The 20,396-nt window shown below is 48.1% G+C and overlaps 2 long non-coding RNA genes across 3 annotated transcripts; one reads left to right on the top strand and one right to left on the bottom strand.

Annotated features, from left to right (window-relative positions):
• The first annotated feature begins 964 nt into the window (after positions 1-964).
• On the top strand, positions 965-2,716 carry LOC144162816 (uncharacterized). The gene is made up of 2 exons (XR_013320778.1): positions 965-1,363; positions 1,924-2,716. It is a non-coding gene; the product is annotated as an uncharacterized LOC144162816 (long non-coding RNA).
• A 223-nt stretch (positions 2,717-2,939) lies between these two features.
• LOC144162815 (uncharacterized) lies at positions 2,940-20,214 on the bottom strand. 2 transcript variants are annotated; one of them, XR_013320776.1, is made up of 3 exons: positions 19,959-20,214; positions 14,731-14,850; positions 2,940-13,244 (listed from the first exon to the last, which is right to left on the bottom strand). It is a non-coding gene; the product is annotated as an uncharacterized LOC144162815 (long non-coding RNA). The 2 variants fall into 2 exon arrangements; XR_013320777.1 differs by lacking the exon at positions 19,959-20,214 and adding an exon at positions 18,014-19,056.
• Between the last annotated feature and the right edge of the window lie 182 nt (positions 20,215-20,396).

Here is a 20,396-nt window from a genome sequence, read left to right as displayed (position 1 = left end):
CAAAAAGCAAAATTTGGTGAACGCGCACATTTTCGCAACCAAGATCGGGGACTATACTACAGTACTTTGCTTGAGTTTGCAGATTTCGCCCGTCGTGCTAACGAAATCGATTAATTGAAGCTACAAATAATCAAGTGTTCTCTGCACGCAAAAACAATTTACGCGCTTATGCCGAGTATACGCCTCGAGCGCTTCGGGCTAAGGTCTTTAGGGACCTTAGTAGGGGCGCCCCTGAAATCCCCCTAGCGGCCCATTTCGAAAGTAGTTGCGAGAGGCTCCGGCCTGGTCGCCACTGTCGCAGCTGCTTTTGCGACACGTTCACGACTGAGATTTACCGTCTGTATGGTTTGGAAATACATTTTTATGTAGAGCAGTCATTCTTGCAAATGTGCTGTATTTACGAGAGTGTAAATGTGTCTCACGCGATCTGAGGGGAGTACATTCGGTAGGTTTAAGCGCCGGGCGTGTGTCACAGGCCGGCGTCGCGATAACGGCATATGCATGGAGCTGATTGTAATTACAGTGCCCTGAAGTTTACTATCGCAATCTCCGTAAGCAGGGTTTCTTAAGATGGTCATGTTACGTCTAAACACTACGATGTAAATCAGTATTGTGAGCTTACATAGTCTAAAGGAGAACTCATACCAGAACTATCCAGTTACGCTTCATACCTCAGGTATTGATCACTACCCTGGACAAACCAATGCGGCACAAATTTCACGCACATCTACGAAATAAGTACGATGGATAATGGAAAATTCTACGGGGGAATCAGCACACCAAAATAAATTTATTTCTGGGTCGTCTAGTGGCGAGGTAAACGCGGAGAAGGGCTAATAGAGCGTATTCACATACATACAGGCAACCATGCGTGCGCCGCCATATCTGTGGCCAAGCATCTGTTGCTAGGCGACGTGTGCGCACGGCCCGCAGATCAGGCCCTTCTCTTCTCCTCCGTGCCTTCATGGCGGCCAGGCAGGTCGCGGTCCGCGATATGAGCTTGTGTTTTCGTGCAAGGCGTGTGCGAGTGGCTTGAAAGTCTGTTGCACCGCGATAGCGTTGGTTACGCGAAAATTCATGGTTCCGCTCATGAGTGTGACAACCTTATCTGCAATTCAACCGCAGCCTCTGCGCACACCTACGAGCGAGTGCGAGCCGGTCGGGGCGCAAAGGTTGCATCGTTAGCGCATTGGTCGTTTGTCAGCATGAACTGCATCATTTCCAAACTGATGCCCACTGAACGCAAAGTAATAACTCGACGCTAAGTACTGTTGAGTACAGTGCGATCTACCTATCGCCAGACGCGTATCAAGTCGCCGCCGCAGATCAGCTGATGGCCAGCCGCCGCGCTCTAATGTCACAGGTGAGTTGTTTTGCTGAGTGTGAAACATTTAGCGCACGAGAAACCCAGTGCCAATGTGTCGCCCGTGCCATCTTGAGGGAAGCCGTTTTTAGGGCTGCTTTTTTGATAATAACTCGAACATAAGCAGCAACGTGTTTTCTTCTTGTTTTTTCTCGTGCGGTGATTGGATCGCATGCAGCGATCAATTACATGAAGCCCTGTGTTTCGATTGTCCTTGGATGGAGTGAGGAAACCGGCGAGCATCAGTTAAAGGTCAAAACCTCGGGTACTTCTATCCTGCGCACTTTTGAGGCCGATATATCTTTTAAAGAAATTGCTGTTCGATCACGCCGTCCGGAAACGAACGTCGTCTCAAGCTGTTGTTTTGCGCCAGCAGCGCTTAGCGAAATTTACTATTATGTGTTTTTAGGGGCAGCAGAACTGCCATTTCAGTCTCCGTACAAAACTTGTAGCTCCTGCTTGATTTAGAAAAACTAATTGTGCCCATAATGGAAGTAATTGTGCCTTTCTGCTTCACCCCGAACTTTAGCCCGTTTTTTTTTCTTTCTCTTTCATTGCAGGCGTATGCAGCTGCTAGAAAAGAAATACGGCGCCCTCACAGAGCTGGTGTGCGTCCTGCGGGGCAAGCCTCAAGAGTGGCGTTTTTTGCGGCATCCGTGAGCAGCAGCAGGTTTAAATACAGTGATGGTGTTTAGCACGCTTCGAAACTGATCTACAGAAATATTCAGAAATAAATAGCGAGGTCAACTGGTGCCCTTTTATGTGCATTTAGGTGCCTTTCCGGCTACTGCTATTTGAATTTACAATGACTGTGGAGAATGAAAAAAAAAAAAAAAAAAGAAACACATTTTGGTCATGCTCTTCATGTGCTAGAATATAAAAAAAAAACATTTTAGTCATACTCTTCATGTGCTAGAATATTTTTTGCAAGACGTGGTTTCTGGCCAGGAAATGATAACTCATGGCTATCGCCTTCATTTTGGCTAATTCAACTGTTATGAAATGGTGATCTGTACAGTGAGCACAAGGACTTCATTGAATTATCGGGCCACATTTTGTCACACTGCGAAAAGTTACGCTTGTGTTCCACTTTTTGGGAAGTGCGTTCATTGCTTAGAAAAGGAAAAGTTCACGCATGAATTGATAGGCGTACTTGAAATTGAATGTTTAATAATGTGTGCATTAGAGACCCTTCAGTTGCACTCCCAAAAAAAGAAATCGTGTATCAAAACCTTGCTATGTAGCAGGGAAGGGGCGAGATGACGTGTTGGTTTCGATGTGCTTTTAGCCTTTTCATTGGTTGTAATCGCATTGGTATGTTTATTCCTTGAATAAACAATCAGTCACAGTTCAGTGCTTTGTCCTGCCTTTGTTCATATTGCTTTGTAAGACCCACTTTTCATTATGCAATACCAACTAGCTTACCAACCCATGTTCTTTGTGCACCACCAAAGCTTAACATTGGTGTTTCCGGGCATCAGCAGCAAGGCTTAAGTTAACTTGTCTTACTTACACCTAGGGTAACTGCTAACAGCAGCTTGGGACACTATTAAAAATGGCATGATGAGAACATGTCTATCAAGAAACATTTTATTACACATCAATAAAACACCGCCCAACCAACAGTTCACAATGTAATTACCCATCAGTTAAATATTAGTGATAGTTTGCAGTAGGTCACAGGAGCACCGATGCAGTCTGCCGATTCTCTTTTGTTGTCACTTCTGCACTACTACTTGGAGCTAAACAGAGACAAGGAGCCTTGCTGGGGTAAAAAAAAAAATTGCACCCATCTCCCCGAAGGGAACCATGAGTAGGATGCGGAGTGTCATGGGGGTTCCGTTTGCGTTTCCGTTATGTTTAATTGCGTCAGCGCACCCGTTGACGGGACTGTTGCTTCCATCCTACTTCATCTGAAGAAGCTCGGAGTCAAGCGAAGCAAGCGCAGCACTGAACGGGCGCTCTGCTAGTTCCCCTTTATATTCACAGCTGTAGGAGAGGAGACTACGAGAGAGAAGTTTGAAGTTTATTAGGAAGATTGCATATAATACAGTACATACATTGGTAAAGAATACAGAAAGAGGTCCCATAGTTTATCACTGTGGGGGGACCTCTTGTTAAAAAATACATAAAAAAACGGTAAAACAAGAGCAGTCAGAAGAGATAAGCAGAAATATAATGTAGATTTATACACAAACCAAATGGACACGGTATAACGGTATAATGAACAATTGCGATGATCGTTCATTACTGATTAGGCCAAAATATCAGAGCGGAGGTAAAAAAAAAAATGACGCTTCACTGGACATCAACAGTGTCGAAATATAGAACAAAACAGTTTAATTGTGGCAAAACAGCCTAGGCTGATTTGTTCAGCCTTCATAAAGAACACAGAGCATGAAAGCAGAATTATTGTAAAATAATATTACACAATAAATGCATTACGGGGATCAATCAGGCAACATGCTTTCACTGGGATGGATTAAAAAAAAAATTGCAACACAGAAATCAACGTCAGTGAACTGGAGACATACATTTTCCCGGAATATATACGCTTTCCTTGGATTTATAGGGTGAGAGTGAATGAAGGACTATGAAGGAAGAGCCGCGCATGCACGCGAGAGAGCTGAAGCGAACGGAGGAGGAGCGCGCGCAGACGGTAGGAGAGGAGAGGAGAGTACGCAGCTGTTTGGAAAGGAGGAGAGGAGCGCATGCACAGATGGTGTGCGGACGGTCGCCACCGGTCAACAAGTGACATACCCCCGAGCATAAGACACTCCGCATCTAGAACACGGAAACACCATTTTTTCCCATTCCATTCGGTTTTTGTGTGTGGGTGCTTCCACTTGTAACCTTCCATTCTTTGTGTTACGATTGATACACATAGCCATTCCCTATTGTGCACAGTTAATCTAAAGCAAGGGTGTGAAACACCCGGGCCACATATGGCCTGCAGACCTTTTGATTTTTTTTTTGACCTTTTGATGTATTAAAGGATCACCGTAAAACAAATATCAGTGCCTAGATTTTAGTCATCCTGGAGATCAGTACTGATATGTTTCTCGAATGGTGACACCAAATTCCATACAGAAATGACCAAGCATATTTACAATGTGTGGGAAAGGACTTGTTTCGTTTGAACGGCAGCATTAGGTGACAATTTGTTACACCCCCCTCCCCCCTGCCTTTCTTGCATTGCAACCTTCCCACGTGGGACTGAACTTCTTGACTGTGGCTTGCTTGCTCACTGATGTGAGTTGAGACCCCTCATGTCACTAACTAAGATGCACAATTTTTTTTGCACAAAACATTAACAACTCTTAAAAACTTGCATACTACGACGACAATCATCAATGTCAGCTTGGACAAAAAAGGGAAAGAAATACTGACATTGGGCAGCATTACAAACACCCTGTATTTTTTGTGAAGACACAGAACTAAGCTGAAGAATGTTTACTAGAGCAGCAGCAGCAGCATAAAATGGACAGTGGTGTAACAACTGACAAAAAATAACCTACCTAAACCATTGGAATCAAAATCACGAGCGTAACAGTTCAAAATTGGGCTTGATGTCTTCATCTAGACTCTCATTGCTTTAGGCTCGCAATGGGTGCTGCCATTCACTGCGTGGAATAGCATTTCACATTATGGAAAATTCGGAGGGCTTATTTTACACATTACGGCACATCAAAACTTTCACCGCCAAGAAATTAGGTAAATCGTCGGTCAACAGTCCAGGAAACAGCTTTTCATGTCTACAGGAGCAAAATCCTCATAATGTTCTGTTTGAACAGAAGAGTGCATTCATATAGATGACCAGGGCTAAAATCTTCATGACAGAACATAACTGCAAATCACACAATGAAAACCAAAACATCTGTGCATTTAGATACTACAGCGAAACAAAAAATTGCATCAATAAGTCAATCATCAGGAATTGCACTACCTGGTACAGTAGCCTGTGTATTGTGCTGTTATGCCCATCGCTGGGTAGTCCCTAAATCATACTTCCAATAAATACACATGGTTTGCGGCGATTTTAGATGTCCATCACACAACATTTTTTGCACACCCGTTACACACCACACTAACCATGCGTTGCATCCTGGCTGTCTTAATGGTCATGTTCGCCTTCTAACCAGTGGCATTGGATGCCTGCTGCTCTTTTCACTGTTGCCCAGTATTGGCATTTCATTGCGGCCATTCCCATTCCATCCTCTTCTGTGTGGCTAAGGTGTTGTGCTGCTGGGCCCAAGGACATTGCAGGTTCGATTCCCAGCCACTTTTCTGACAGAGGCGAAAAGCAAAAACGCCCGTGTCTGCGAGATTTCGGCGCACGTTAAAGATCCCCCCCCCCCCCCCCCCCCCTCTTCTTGCCCCAGGTGGCCAAAATTAATCCGGAGCCTTCCACTACGGCGTGCCTCACCCACCTATTTCCCACACAATAAGGGAAACTGCTAGACATTGTTGTCTCAGCCAAACTGATGCACACGGCTTGCTGGAAAATGCCTATTCGAATGGCACAACTGACTGGCTCAGATTTGCTAGAGCTGCGCAGACAGCTACAATTTTGTCTAGCTGGGTGAGCCTCTCGTTGTGCTTCACAGTCACAAGATCAATTGGAATAGTGCTTGACAGGATTCAGTATCGTCCTCTAAGTAGCCCAATCACCCGTTCTACATGAATGCGGACATTAGCCAATTTTCGAGTTTTTTGGACGTCCCAAGCCGATAACTGCGATTTCCCCCTAGTGAAAGCCGGCATTTCTAGCTTGGCTGAGTGGATGCCAACAGCATCACCTATTGTGAATCCTCTGTCAGCCAACACTGTGTCACCTGGTACAAGGTTATTTAAGATGCCGCAAGACTCGGTAAGGCGCTTGTCGCTGGTCCGACCACCCCAACCCTCGGAAATGAAAGTGACTGCACCTTGTGCTTTGCAGCGCAACGCCTTAGCCACTGAGACACCGCGGCGGGTTATATTTGCAGCATTGGTAAAACCATTTTGAAATACTGCAACTTGCCAAGGAATTTAGTCCTGTCAGTTTTACCTTGCAATCTGATTATACTCACATTTTTTGCAGTTTGTTTTTAGTTGTAAATTAAGTGTATCAAGTCATTTTTTTGCGTGTTTGCCATTCAGCAGAAGACTGCACTTACTGGGCACGTCTGGTATTGATGGTCATTTGTACTCAACACATCCTGTATTTACAGATTTCTTTTCTGACTCCAACAACTGCATCGGTGAAGCAATTTTGTAAGCCTGCAGCTCGTCGTCTTGTTCAGTTGTTATTAACGTGCTATGTTAGAGAAATCACATCAATCTCAATTATCTTTTTAGTTTAAGAGTGTGGCATTACTTTGTGTATTTGCCAGAAAACTATTACCTGTCTGTATAATGCCTTTAAATCCCTATTTCTTTGAACTGTTTCAACACTTTTCTGTGTATGATACTGTCCAGTTGCTGTAATTTTTTTAACACGAGAAAAATGCAAATATCATTTTAAGCAGTGACATCACAAATGACATACTGTGTGCTGAATAAACTTTTTCTGTTGTTGCCCACTAACCTGTTGCCTGCCAACAGCTTTGCAGGCTTTGCTTAAAGACCTAAAAAAAAAAATAAGTAGCAGATAGTGAATTTTCACTATTGCAAACGTGATACCCAGGACTCTGCTGGGAAAAACTCGTCATTGTGTACATAGAAGGGAACTTAGTATCTGGCACACAGCATCACTGAAAAGCAATTTACATGCCCATCATAGCTAAAACATGCTAAAATTCACACTCACTGCTACATTGTAATTTTTTTTTATTCTAAGCATCCCCTTTTATTCATGCCCCTTGCACTTGCGATAGATGCACTTATGGTTGATGCACAAAGATTTGGAGTATTTAACATTCAATACACCTTTTATTAAAATGGGGTAGGAACTAAGAATTGAGCAAATGGGGCAGTAAAAATTGGAACAATTCATATGGTGAAAGGTGTTGGAGGGCCAGAGACAGATGTGATGATAGTTCCAGGGTGCTTACTGCTCCTACCCTTGTTCTACTCTCCCCAAGTAGGAGCTGTGCAGTACGGTCTCCCACAGCTATTAACACTGCAACTTGGTGTGGCTGTGTGAGGACGCTGACATAGCATGTGTGCTAGGCCTGCTCCTTCCTGGCACCTGTGGCACTCTGCAGGGGGGGTGGGGGGACAGCTACTGTTACCTGTCCTGGGTAACAGTAGCTGTAGACAATTAAGCTCCGACACGAATTTGTCTGGAGGTGTCTCCAAACCACAGATTCCTGGGAGGGATACAGGCTCAGGTCAGCTGACAGTGGTTGGGGATATCCGTGTAGGACACTACTCTGTTCCTGCCTGACAGTGAGATGAAGCCACCGTCCAGATTGACGTGCGCTAGGTCGGTGAAGCCGCAAGCGGCGTTGTGTGCGGATTCACTCCTGTCCATGCCAAAGAGGGCAGCGGTCCAGATTAGATCCAGAATTAGCGGTCCAGAACTTGCTGGTTCGTTTTTCGGGGTCGAAGCCAAAAGTTAGAGGTACGGACACCTCTTCGGAGATCTGCCCCCGGGAGAAATTTAGGATTGCAGACTTGGAGGTTTTAATTAACAGCGATGCTGTTGAGCAAATCATTTCTGTATGGTGTCCGCAGCTTTTAAAATACTACGAAAATGCACACCATTCATGCTCGCGTGCCTTGATACGTGTGCATAGTTTGTCGCGGATAGTGGATAGGCCACAGATAGTTGGCATGGCCGAGGAAAGGAAGAGGCCGGTGTGCTTCGACAGGCTCGGCAAGCAAAGCATCTGCTAGAGACGATAAGTCATGCTTACAGGGCGGCACAAGAAAACGTCGACCAAAACGACGAGGTCACTCTGGCGTTGCTCAACGTAAGGTAATGAAATGCCATCCCGCCGACGTCAACCACGGCACGACGACAACAAAACTCAACTTTGTGTCCGTCAATGATCAAGTCTTGCACGTGAGCACAAGCTTCCCTGAATTTTTTTACTGTTCTGATTTTTGTGAAGGCCACCATTGCCAGTGCAATGGCTGCTGCTTCATACACCACTGGGGTATGAAGCGGGCCAGAGGCAATGGAGTTTCCCTGGTTATTGACTACAGCAACTAATATTACGTCGAGACAAAAATAGTTGGCTGCGTCCCTGTAAACCACGTCCTCACATTTAGCTTAGCGTTTGCGCAGAGCTTGCGCCCTGGCCTATCGTCGCTCGTCATTGTAATTGGGGTGCGTTTCACGAGAAGAGGGGGAATTAGGATGCAATCTCCGCGTTGTTGGAATAGCTACTTGTAAAGTCGTGCTGCAAGGAAGGTTAATGTCCAATGTGCTTAAAATGCGACTCCTTGTTTGGCTGTTAGCTAAAGCTCATGCTGCCTTAACCTTTGTAGAAAGTGTACGTCTGAAACTGATCATGGTATGCAGAAAAAGAGTTTTCCTCCATGTTCAAGAACCTTTCCCATGCATGGAATGAGAGATAATGGCTGGAGAATTTCAATCGTAAGCTTTTTTTCAGGTTTAGGGATTAAAATATTTTTAGCTCTTTTCCACTGTTTCAGAATGTGGCCTCTATCCCAACACATATTGAGCTAATGAGTGAGGGCTTCCAAAAAGTCATAACCTAGATTACAAGCATTTGTTCCTGATGTCGTTTTGCCTAAAAGCACATTTTGTTTTGTGCAAAGGGCCGTAATGGCAGCCGCGTACCTTGCCCGAAGTAATATTGAGGAGGGCATTATTCCGGCTCGAGTAGGGGGCAGTACCTTGGCAGCACAGCTTGCAATATGAAGATCCTGAATAACCTTCAGTAGTTCTTTGTCCGTGCTACCAAACTGATAGGGAATGACACTTATGGCGAATTCCATTGGGAGAGCAGGAGCACTCAAAAGCACTCTGAAAGTGCTCTCTCCTGAGCAGGCGTGTTTCAGTGGTCGAACAGAAGTAGGAGCACTGTCATCCAGTGGTAGTGCGAGACCACTTTCAGTGCTCTGAGAGCAGTTGGGAGCAGTTCGATCTTCTCCCGCTTGAAAAGTCGGAGTGAGCACAGTACGATACGAAGGAAGTCACATGACCTTTAACGTCATATCCTCCGCTTTGTGTGTGTGTGTGTCTGTGTGTTTTGCTCCCTTGTATCGGGGAGCGCGGCAGTATCCATCGTGCATTTGCAACTTTGTGGAATGGGCAGCGAGCCCTACGAGCATGCGAATGCTTCACACCGCCACACGTGCTTTGCCCGGCTTTGCTCACACATGCTTTTCCGCAGAGATTGCTGGGATGCCTAAAGGCTGGAATACGTGGAGCGAACTTTCACGACAAAGTTCGCGCGGCGGGAAATCTCTGAGCTACCGTACTTATCCAATTCTAACGCGCCCCCGATTCTAACGCGCACCCGATTTTTCTGACAAAAAAAACCAAAAAACTTGCACCTCCGTTTGTAACGCGCACGGAACTTTATAACCCAGACAAACGAATGCGGGAGAAATGGGCGATTTATTCCCCAAAGTAATTTCGCTCATCTCACTCCTCGTTGCTTTCCGCTGACCAGAACATCTCGTCCTCGGTGCCACCAAGAGCCTTTGCGATGCCACACTTCTGAACGAACATTCAACCATGGTCGATGGGATCGTGGCCCACGCCTCGCACGCCCATCCCGCGAGCTTCTCCAGAGCCGCACGCTTCAGCCGACCGCTCGTTTTGAACGCGTGAGAGCCGCTGCTGCCATTGCTGTTATCAAGCGCGCAAGTGGAACAATTTGACGATTTGTGTGAACGCCGATAGAAAAGTCTAGGCGCATATGGTTCCTGCGTCCGAAAAATCGTTGCTAAAAGCTTTAGCGCCATCTTGACATGGTGATGGCGATGGGTGGGACGAAATTTCTGCTGTTTCGGTTTCGAATCCGATGCTAACGCGCATGTGATTTTTCGGCCTTTTTTTCCGGAAAAAGGGCGCGCGTTAGAATCGGGTAATTACGGTACATGGAGCGACGACATGGCGCGCGCCGCCGCGCTGCCGCTGGGCTGCTCTAAATTAAAGCCCCTCCGCCGCGGCCCTGCCCATAGGAGGGGCTTTACTCTCACTTAACTCCATGCCCAGAATCAACGGTGCTGTTCAGTAAACAGACCCAGTGAAGGAGCTTCCCACTTTGGTTGTACATCATTTAATGATTCTGCGTGGGGCGGGGGTGTTTCTTCTACTGAAATATTCGTTCTCAGTTCTCAAAAACGCTAAAGGCTGAAGAGAGAGAGAGAGAGAGAAAAAACGAACGGCACCGGGGAGATTCGCATGAACGACTACAAGAACAAGTAGCCGGCAGTTTAACCTCTACTTCACCCCGAGAGATGGTGCATATGAGCAAAATAGCCTCTGTTACTGGTTTTTGTCATATTTGAGACGCCCTCGTAGTGATACCGCCTGTTCCTCACTCGCCAATCTTGCAGACAGGCCTCATATTGCTGCTACTGCAAGTAATGTAGCCGGATCGCCCTTATTTAACCTGATAAATGCTATCATGTATGCCCATACAGCCGGTCGGGACCGTGTTTTCCCCTCGTCGTTTTTTCCTCTCCCACCTGCTCTCCGGGTGCGTGCCGCACTCATGGCAGGTGCAGTGGCCCTGCTCCCGCGTGCCCCCAAGTGTTCTGTCACCTACTCCTCACTGCACGATGCCACTGCTCCTGTTCTCTCAATGGAATTCCCCATTAGGTTGCATCAATGTATGGCTTGGCTCTTACCGAGATCGATTAAGCATCAGACGACGTTTCATGTCTTGGGTAGTTGCTTCTCACGGTGCAATCGCAAGCTGCATGCCAATTTTGTCGCAATAACTGAGTATTCTTCAATGTGTTGGTCAAGCCAATCCAGGCGACAAAACACGTTGCAACTGACTTTGTTCTTGCGGAGTTGCTGTTGCAAACCACTCTTGGCCTCCCACATGTGGGGAAGCTGCAAGTCAACCTGGCATTGGTTCCCTGCTTCAAATGTATAATTAGTTGCCTGCTCAGCATCTCGGCCCAGTTGATCCGCCTTTGCCTTGATGTTAGTTATTTCTCAGATATGTGGACCAATCACCGAGTGTGAGGAATCCCGCTGCACCACTCAGAGCCCTTGAAATGCATCTCAGTAAATGAGGATAAGCGGGCCTACCAGACCTTCGTTTGATGTTGCCGGGTGGTCACTGCCGAGATTCTCTTATGTGTTGCGTAAAGTGGTCTTCCTTTACGTGTGTTCTGTAAAAGTGAGGCAAGGCTGCTCACACTGCTGCTCATCACTGCTCACACTACTTCCGGTGCAAGTGGGATGCGTATGGTCAGTGGAAAGGGTGAGGCCTTCTTGTTGGGCATCAAGCCAAAGGTTTTCGCTTTTTAATGGTGTCATGCTTGCAATCCCCACTTAGTGTGATGTGCATTAAAATCACCGACAATGAGTAATGTGTCGAAATGGAAAATTTCAAGAGTTTTCTAAAAAAGCTTGGTCAATTTGGAGGTGTTGCGAGAAGGGCTCCATACGTTTAGGAGAAACGTGCCGGTCAGCCATGTTTTGCATTTAGTAATTAATTCGATGCAACAATACTCGCATCCCGGCCGGCAAATTTCACTTCTTTTCACAGACGCAGAAGTTTTGACGCCTCCGAACGCTCCAAGTTCTACACCGTGTTTGCCATTTGAAAAGACTTTCCACACTGATGAGTTCTACACTGTTTGTTGATTAGTACACACATACCCTGAAGTCACTGACCTAAGAACTGAAGCGCATGAAAAATTCCTTGCCGGCCTGACCCCTGACCCGACAGGCACAGTCAGCCCTGTGCGGCAGCAGCGGCTCACCATTGTTTGCATTGCTGGATGTAAACAAATCTTTCCTTTGCAGCTAGGTCAGCTGACTCCTTAGCCATGATTGGCTATCCGGTTTTGCATTGCCGAGGCGCAACGAGGGGATTCAGTCCTAGAGCGATCTTGTCCTCCCTCGCAAAGCGAGAAAAAGCGATGCCTGGCTCATCACTTGCGACGTCACGCAATGTGCCAAGTCGCCAGTGGGAATGTGCCTTTAGACGATTGGTGAGCACTTTCGAACTGTCCGCTGACGGAGGCCAGACGCACGTGCAGTCGATTTTATGGGGCCTATTCCCCTTCACGCAGCGTCCTCAAAGAACCGGTGATGCAAATGTTGAGACCGGTGATTTCAGCACCAATCTTATCCTCAAATTGCACTAACATGGCTTTGAATGTCGCACGAGAGTTTCCATGATCTGTTCTCCAAAATTTTGAAGCACACCTTCCGTAACGTACTAATCATCCGACCCCGAAGCAAGGGGGGATTGCCAAGGCCAATTTTCTTGTCCCAGTGTTTTAACTGAGTAGAGCCAGATGGAGAATTGTCCATTGCATCTGCGGACCCAATTTCTGAGGACCCCAAGGTCGGTAACCTGCTGTGGCTGGAGTCAACGATGGCCTGAGATGCTGGTCTGACGTTTCGGAAGAGGCGGGGTTCACAGTGGTGTCGACTCCCTTAAGTTCAGTTACGGCTGCTTTTAGAACTTTTTTTTTCCAACGATAATGGACTCAAGCACGTGATGGATTTTGTTAATTTCTGAGCATGAATCGGAATGTCTGCCGTGAGTGTATTGACTCTGGGGGACCATGTGTCTCTGAGTGTGTTTGCCGTGGGAGACCGTAGCTGCCCAGCTCACCTTGTTGTTTAGGTTGATTCTGTTGGCATGGATATGGCCGCCAGTTCTCGATGGTTTTGGCCCTCAGTGCTCGACAGCCGACGACGCAACGTCCAGCGCACACAATCCCAGCTCCGGGTGGAGTTGTCCTTGGTCGCCGGTCCACAGCTCGCATTCCCTTGGCTTTGCTGCAACCAAGGAAAGGAGCCCAAATGGTCACTCTCCCCAGATGAGGCCCTAAAGAATTTTTTACTGCTCCTTTCTATTGTCCTTGTCCTTCACGAATAGTCACAATCTGCACATAGAGTGTAAATCCCGAAGTGCTAGGACTTGATTTTAATGAAGCCTGTCGCGTGCTTAAGCTCCCAATCAGAGGTCAAGAAAAAAACGTTCAATGCATTACTGACCGCTAATCACTAAAACGCTTCAACAAGGCCGAAGCCACATGTAGCCAAAGCAACAAGCACGAAATGAACATCGTACTGTTAAACTAGGCCGTACAGCCAGTGTCTTCTTGGCAGGAGGCACTTATTCACGTGGCAGCATGTAATGCCTTTCAGCTGCTGCTTGCATAAATCTAGAGTTTTGCTCCCGTGAGTACACCCCATTGTTTTTCTCAACAGCTGCGTAGTTTAATTTGACCCAATGCAAGTGCAGTTACTAATACGCCTGCAGTGCACTGCCCTTGAATGCAGGATCACACATGCTTGGTGCATTGCTACCGTGGTATGCTGCACGTATCAACTCGACTCAACAGTGTGTCACCTGACAACCTCCAAATGCACACCTGAAACACCTCCTTTAGTTCTTTCCAGGGTGCTCATTCTTCACAGTCCATAAACTGTTGGTACAGCCAGAAATACTTTTAGGGGTTGGGGGTGTATGGAGGTATGGGAGAATGGAAGGAGCCTTGCCAAAATGAATACTAGCACTTGTTTATGTGCAGCATAGTAAAATGTTGGGGGGAGGGGGTTCAAAACCCCTCCGCGCTGTACCTGGAGAATCCTATCGGCCATCTGGGAGGCCATCACTGATGTGTTGCTGGGGCATTCTTGGCTCGTTTCTCTCTCACAAAGGTGAGCACATGGCGGAGTTATTTGTGCACTGGACAGCACCTGAGGATTCACAAGGATTGTCAGCTGCTGATAATGGCTGAGCTGTTGGGTTGACCTTTTTTCTGTGCAGCTTAGCAAAGGGGTCAGCCTCGCGTAGGATGTTTACTAGCACTGATGAGAGGCTGAAAGTTGGGACATAAAGAGTAGTCAGGCAGTGGATGTTCACACGTATTTAAAGAATTGGCCATAATATGGCTTATGTGAAGACTATGACATGCTTTTCATCACTATCAGAAGTGGGGTAGGTCCAGCCCCTTTAAGGGACCGTGGCACACCATCTTGCATTCGGGACACACGCAAACACCCACACATCAAAACGTTCGACAAGTACTCCTGTAATGATGCCAGCATTTACGGAGGTGAAGGATAAAAAAATCTAAAATGAAGTTTGCCTTGGAGGTGCAGTGTCCCTTTGGCACTGCACATTTTTATACGTTTCAACACGAAAATGCATAATCAACATAAAAAAAAAGTTGTACAACTGAAACTGAAAAGCAACACAGGCTGCATAAACTTTACCTTCTTAAGAGAAGCAAAAATAGGCCAGAAACATGCATACGCTATGCCAAGTTTTTTCTGCAGCCTTGTGTGCCTAGTGGTGGCTGGATGGCTTTTTGTTGACTTCGCCGGACTGGGGGAGTGGCTGTTGAGAGCCAGTGGTTGATCTCATGCTTCAGACCTGCAAGAGTGAGTAGTAACATGTGAACTTAAACATGCTGCGATGCACAGTTTTACAACAGTCAGTTCACCAGTGACCACATAAAGTTGAAAACGGCTTGTGCTTGCTTTGTAGAAGGTTGTACAAACACTTTGATTGACTATGAGGTTTAACACACTGACACTACACAGGCAATGGGGCACACCGTAGTGAGGGACTAAGGTTAATTTTGACCACTTGGGGATGTTTTAACGTGTGCCAAAATCTCGAACATGGGCATTTCTGCTTTTCGCCTCCATTAGAAAAGCGGCAACTGTGGCCAGTTGCCGCTTTTCAAATATGAAGTCTGGACTAGAAGGTATGCAGGCAACGTTTAACAAATATACATATGTGCAGACGCAAGGATGGTGAGAACAGAGCCTGCAAGCATATGAATAGTCTGCTTGCCGGTTGGGAAGGTTGGTTGCTTAAAAAAAGAATGGTGCATAAAATAACCTGCTAGATACCATGTGTGCCCAAGGCAATGCTTAAAAATCAACTCGCCATTTCCATGTAATAAATGCAGCTATGTAGTAAAACCACATAGGGGGAGGGAGGAATAACCGGGTGTTTTAAGGTGCACAGTAAAAATAGCGCAGTTAAAAGGAACGAGCCAAAGATGGAACTAGCGTTACTCCGCTTTGTTCACTAATTAAAACGCCCAATTTTTTTTCATTCCTCAAATTAAAGTACTTCCTGTCTCGTCGGCTGACGAGTGACGATGAAAGCGACCACACCGACCGGTTGCTGGAACTCAAGTGCCTTTATTAAGCGAAGAGAAATAAACCCCCCCGGTCCCCGATGGCGCGGCGGCGCAGGCGTGGAACACGATAGCTCACGCGTCACACATCCGGCGGGTTTGATCCGCGGAGCTTTCAACCGTCACTGCTGGTGTTTCGTCTGTGCTTGAATAACTGTCAGACGCAAGGCCATCAGGCATGCCTGCACCGTTGAACGGCACCAAATGCCGACGGTTGCGCTGAATGATGCATGTCGGTGTTTCCACCACATATGAGCGTGGTCTTCTTGCTGGGCTGAGCACCTTTGCTGCGCATGACATATCCTGCACCCACACATCCTCCCCGTCAGCGAGTGGGCGGAGTTGGTGGGCGGCGTGACGACGGTTGAAGTCTTGACTTTGTTTTGTTTGGTTAGCTTTATCCTTAGCTGCAACTTCGTCGTGTGGTGGCCACTCCGGTTGCAGGGTGTCTGGCATCTTCGGCACTGTCGTTTGCAGACGTCGGCCCATTAGGAGCTGCGACGGGCTGTATCCGCTCGCTCCTGGCGTGTCGCGGTACACCAGAAGCGCCATGTGTGGGTCCTTGGATTTTGTGAAAAGATCCTTCATGGTCCGCACCATGTGTTCTGCCTCGCCGTTTGACTGTGGGTAGCCCGGGCTGCTCGTGATGTGATGAAATCCGTAGGTCTGCGCGAACTCGGCGAACACCCGTGACGAAAATTGCGGGCCGTTGTCGGACACGAACACATCAGGTATTCCATGTCGCGCGAACGTGCTCTTGACAGCCGCAATGACAGCTGTGGAGGTGGTCGACGACAAGCTGATTACTTCCGGAAAACGAGAGTAGTAGTCCACCACGATTATGTAGTGAGTTCCATCAAGTTCAAACAAGTCGGCGCCTACACGCTGCCATGGCCGATTTGGAGTCGGTGTTGCGATTAGTGGCTCCGAACGCTGAACTCTCGTCTGAGCGCATTTCTCACACGATGTTACGAGCTGCTCAATTTCGCTGTTAAGGGTAGGCCAGCATACTGCGTCCCTTGCCCTTGCCTTGCACCGTCCAATGCCCTGGTGGCCTTCGTGGATTTGCTGAAGTACCTCACGGCGCATCAGGCTTGGAATAATGATGCGGCGATCTTTGAGCAAGAAGCCATCGCACACTGTGATGTTGCCTCTTTCCTTCCAGTACTCCCTTAGATGAACTGGAACCTTTGAGACGTTTTCTGGCCATCCTTTCTCACAGAAGCGGAGTAGCCCAGAACAGATGCAGTCTTCCGCTTGGTGCTTGCGTAAGGCATCCATGCGGGAGGACATGAGGTTGGCAGCTGCTGTAACGACTTCCCCGATGAATAACTCGATGGAGTCTGTCTGCCATTGACTTCGCTCAGGATCGTGTCCCTGAATAGGAGCCCTTGACAGCGTGTCTGCCGTGGCAATCAGCTTGCCAGGGACGTAGAGAACAGTGAACTGATAGCGCATAAGACGGATTCGCAAGCGCTGGATTCTGGGCGGAATCATGTCGAGTTCTGCTGATCCCAGGAGCGTGACTAAAGGACGATGATCCATTTCGACTTGAAATGCGATGCCCCTCAGAAACTGGTCGAACCTCTTGACAGCCCACGTCACAGCCAAAGCTTCTTTTTCTGTTTGACTGTAGCGGCTTTCAGTGTCCGTTAGGGATCGTGAGGTGTAAGCAACCGCTCGTCGTTCTCCCGATGGTTGATCTTGAAGCAATACAGCTCCGAGACCGTATGAGCTTGCGTCAGCTGACACAACCGTGGGGTACGATGGGTCATATTTAGCCATGCAGACCTCTGAACTGAGCAAGCTTTTGAGCTTGTCGAAAGCAGCTTGCTGGCACGGCCCCCAAAGCCATGAGTTTCTCTTTTGAAGCAATGCCCTGATCGGTGCTGTGATGTCGGAAAGATGAGGAATGAAGCGGCCCACATGGTTCACCATTCCCAGCAGTCTTCGGACACCGCTGACATCCGATGGGGTTGGTAGCTTGGCCAAGGCCTCGACCTTTACTGGATCGGGACTGATTCCTCGTGCGCTAACCACGACTACAAGAAACTTGACTTGGTTTGCAGAGAACGTGCATTTCTTGCGGTTCAGCTTGATTCCCGCTTCTTCCAAGCGCTATAACACCTGCTTGAGATGTTGGTCATGCTCTTGCTGCGGTGCTCCGAAGACAAGAATGTCGTCAATCATGCTCACAACTCCTTCGAGGCCTTCCAGAATTCTGCTCATCTGTCGCTCAAAATATTCTGGCGCTGAGCAGATTCCAAAAGGTAGCCTTTGGAAACAGAATCTTCCCATTGGTGTTATGAACGTAGTGAGTTCTTGACTTTCTTCTGAAAGCTTCACCTGGTGAAAGCTAGCGGTAGCATCGAGCTTAGAGAATACCTTTGCTGATCCGAGGCGTCCCAGGATGTTCTCGACTGAGGGTAGTATGTGACGCTCCCGAAGCACGACTTCGTTGAGTCGGGTGAGGTCAACGCATATTCGGTAGCCTCCTCCTGCTTTTGGAACAGCCACCATACCGGAACACCATGGTGTGGGACAGTCCACCCGTTGGATGACTCCCTGGGATTCGAGCTTGGTGAGCTCCTCTCGAACTGGTTTGTGAAGCGGAATCGGTACTCTTCTCGGCACGCTGAGTGAGAACGGTTTGGCGCCTGGTTGGAGACGTATCACGTCTTCGTCTTGCAGCTCGCCCAAGCCATCGAAGAGACTGTCCTTCAAAGTGACGGTAGAATCCGTTACACTGTCCACGAACCGTATAACTCCGAGAGCCTGTATCGCAGGGAATCCAAGAAGCGGCGGGTCTTGCAAAGGCACAACATACACTGTTTGCACTGTAGACCTGCCTTTCCAGCTCAGTTTCGCTTGGAATGTTCCGAGAACGGTGAGGGAGTAATTTCCTGGGCCCGTCCCGGAGACCCACGACGAACCTGTCTCGAACGAGTCGTTCTTCCACTTCCGCTGAGGCGTAGTTGCACTTTTTGACAAGTGTACGCAGCGCAGTGTAGAACTCGTCTACGGTCTCGCCTTCGCCCTGGGTTCGACGGTGGAAGCGGACACTTTCGTAGACCTCGTTGACCGGGTGGATGAAGTGATCGGTGAACTTCTTCTAGCGAGCTCCAGTCTTCGCTGGACAATGCTAGAGTGTTGAGAACGCGGCAGGCGTCTTGGGAGCCCATGTCGTAAAGAAGCGTTCTGACCCGTACTTCTCCCGGCGCTTGGTAGAGCCCAGATGCATAGCAATAGTCGTCGAACTGGTAGACCCATTCTTTCCAAGAGCTTGGGTTCCCAAAATCGAATTTCGGTGGCGGTTGAAGCCCGGTGCCGCTGAACTGGATAGAAGGATCTCCATCCGCCATAGCGTGTTTTGCAGGCTACGCACCTTAGACTGATTGCTATTAATAATTGATCGATGTGTCGCTAACTTTACCCACTTCTGACACCATGTCTCGTCGGCTGACGAGCGACGATGAAAGCGACCACACCGACCGGTTGCTGGAACTCAAGTGCCTTATTAAGCGAAGAGAAATAAACCCCCCCCGGTCCCCGATGGCGCGGCGGCGCAGGCGTGGAACACGATAGCTCACGCGTCACACATCCGGCGGGTCCGGTAACGCGAACCGCCGCCCGAGCGAGCGTGAGAAACGCACCTTCAGCGCGCCGTGAAATGCGCGTCCACTACACTTCCGAAATCTGGGTCCTAGTAATTTTTCTGCGTCAAGACTTGCGCATTGAATCTACACGGCACCAGCGGAACGGGTTGGTCACTGCAACAGCAGATTTTCTCTGGAATTGGAGTCTGAAGAAAATCTCAGTGATGTCAGTGATTGTCAGTGTCAGTGATTGCCGCGATTTAAATAAAAAACAAGAGCGCGCCTGTTTTTATCCCTCGTACGAACAACCGACAAGGCATCCAGCGTGCGACCGCGACTGGTGACTGCGAAGCTGATGGTGGCGCATTGCTGCCTGCCTAAGTTTTCATTCCAATTTATTTGAAAACACGTTGGCACACGGGGGCGTGCACGAGTAGGTAGAGCGATAAAAACGTTAGAGTCCACGTATGCGTGCGACTGCGTCGCGATAAGTCACGCGTATGCTCGCGGAAAAGCGATCGCCCGAAGGCATATGCAGAAAATGTTGCCGTACGGAAGCCAAACTCGAGGGATTTGTTCAAAGGGCGCTTGCGATCCGTCAGCGCTCGGGTTACAGCACGGCTCGGGAAGCGGCCTCGCATTCGCTACCATCGCTAACTCGGCGTACACGTGAAACAGCTCTCCAAAGAAATTATTCGGTTTTTGTAATCAACCATGTATTAGAGGGAACTTACCAGACAAAGTCGTGGATACGGTGCGGGTGCACTTGCGTCGGCATCCACGGCGGCAGCCAACAGCAATGTCGGACTTTTGCGCGCCGTTCCGGCCGTTCGCTGCCGCGGTTTCATCCTCCGGTGATGCGAAGTTATCGATGGCAGGTAGAGCGCCACCACGTAATGTGAATGCGATTAGTAATATATCTCTTGACGCCACTACCGATAATTGGGTTGAAACGCGGCAGACGACAAACGGGCAAACGGGACACCGGTGTTTTTTTTTTTTTTTTCTCGAGATGTGGGCGCACAGCGCATGCGCTAGCACAGTGGCCACAGACCATAGAGTTTCATACTAATATACACTAGAGGGGACACTGGCGCTAGTGTCTATGCGAGCCGTTGATCGTCTGCTTCAACCCCCATGAGGGCGGCCATGCCAGATAGACGTGTGATTTT

This window comes from Haemaphysalis longicornis, unplaced genomic scaffold (genome assembly GCF_048455015.1).
Source record: "Haemaphysalis longicornis isolate Haplotype H1 unplaced genomic scaffold, Haemaphysalis longicornis Haplotype H1 scaffold_12, whole genome shotgun sequence".
Taxonomy (NCBI): Eukaryota; Metazoa; Arthropoda; class Arachnida; order Ixodida; family Ixodidae; genus Haemaphysalis; species Haemaphysalis longicornis.
This window is presented reverse-complemented; position numbering and strand designations above follow the sequence as displayed.